We start from the raw sequence: 1,710 nt of genomic DNA, 5'->3' as shown, positions 1-1,710 counted from the left end.
ACGAAAAATCGATCCAAGAACCTGAGCTGGTTTCGAGAATATCTGAAAGAAGTGGTAGACACTCGGGATGGCCTCGTGCCGATTTTTGCAGAGACTGTAGTATCCCCCTATACGCGTCGACTCATGGGAAGAATGAAAAGAGGGTATCTTAAGGGCGACGAGACGTGATGTAACGCGTGACTGTTTCGCTTTACAAAAATAGTGCCTTTTTTACAAAGACTTTGTTGTTTGTGCCAAGTCAAGGGGGATGCGAATGCGTAGACGTACACCCGCGGGGAGGTTCGCGTGCATTCGCGGCAGAGGAAACCGGGCTGGGACGAAGACGCAGGATTTCGAGCTTAAAAACTGAAAAGACGAAGGGGAAACGATGACGACACGGGGTGGGAAGAGCGATTAAAAAGCAGCGTTGGTCGTCTGGGAATTTTCTTTTCGAGAGAGAGGGTGACGGGCGCATTTTATTCTGTTCCCTCGATACTGCGAGATTTCAATGCGAAATTTTATTCCACAAAGCTTGGAAACAGTTGACCGTGAACACTTAGGAAATCTCGTATCGTTTTTAATGTGATGTTAGGGTCTTGGCTCGACGGATACGTAGACATAGAGGATCTAATTAGGAACGATGTAACGCTTCAAATTGTAAATTAATGTGTAGACTGCGGATTTGAAAAAATACATATAATGAACGAAACAATCAAGCAGAATGCATGGCACAACGTTTAAAAGATTAAAGGATACTCTTATTAAATATCGTTTCTTAACCCTTTGCACTCCTGTGTCGAGTGTGACTCGACATCAGTTTTTATCTCAGGAGCTCCTTTGTCGAGTCTCACTCGATATTCTTTCATGTCGAAATCAATAGATGAAACGTGCGAAAGAAAACCAGGATTGAATCCTGAAAATTGTTTCAAGAGATATCATACACTTGAAAATTACAAAATACAACAATAGTATGAATAAAACTGGTATTTAAGTGAATTTATTTCTTCGTTTATTTATTTAAATTGCCTTCTTTATTACTTAAAGTAAATTTCAAATAGAACACTTAAAAACGTTGGGAGCTGCTGGTAACGAAATTGAAATAAAATTCGGAGTGCAAAGGATTAAATCGATACCCTACGAGTTTTATTTCGGACAAAAATCCGCAGCCTAGTAACGAGAGACGCGGAACGAATCGCAATATGTATATCATCGAGTATATCCAATCTGAAATATTAATAGTCTTCTGAATCGAAACGTTTCGACGAAGAATCGTCGTTTCGACTATCCGCATCGACGCACTCAGCTTTAAAACGATCCAACCTTCGGAAGCAACGGCGTGTACGTCGATCTCTTCATCGGAAGATAAAAATAAAGAAAATTGTAGCAAGGAATATCAAAGACGCGATGACGACGGTGCCAGGAGGGAAACACTCACGCGCATGGTTGTGATACACTGATCGCGAGTGAATGTGCAGGAAATAATGTGAGCATGAACGAGGCTGCGTTTCTTACTATTGAAAACGTTTACCAGTGAAAGGAATGAAGCGGGACTAACAGAGAAATATGCCAAAAAGTGTTCCACTATAATGGATACAGCCGTGGATCCCCGAATTAGTGAAAGATGATTAAATTACGAGTAAGTAATAGTCGAGTGTGTAGAATGAAAACGGAGGAACAAGTTAATACACACATATTATATCCGTGTATATGTATATATCGAGTGTGTCTGTG

The sequence above is a fragment of the Ceratina calcarata genome, unplaced genomic scaffold (assembly GCF_001652005.2).
Source record: "Ceratina calcarata isolate Rehan_Ccalc_2016 unplaced genomic scaffold, ASM165200v1 scaffold127.2, whole genome shotgun sequence".
NCBI classification, from domain to species: domain Eukaryota; kingdom Metazoa; phylum Arthropoda; class Insecta; order Hymenoptera; family Apidae; genus Ceratina; species Ceratina calcarata.
The sequence above is the reverse complement of the archived record's forward strand: the minus strand, read 5'-3'. Positions refer to the sequence as shown.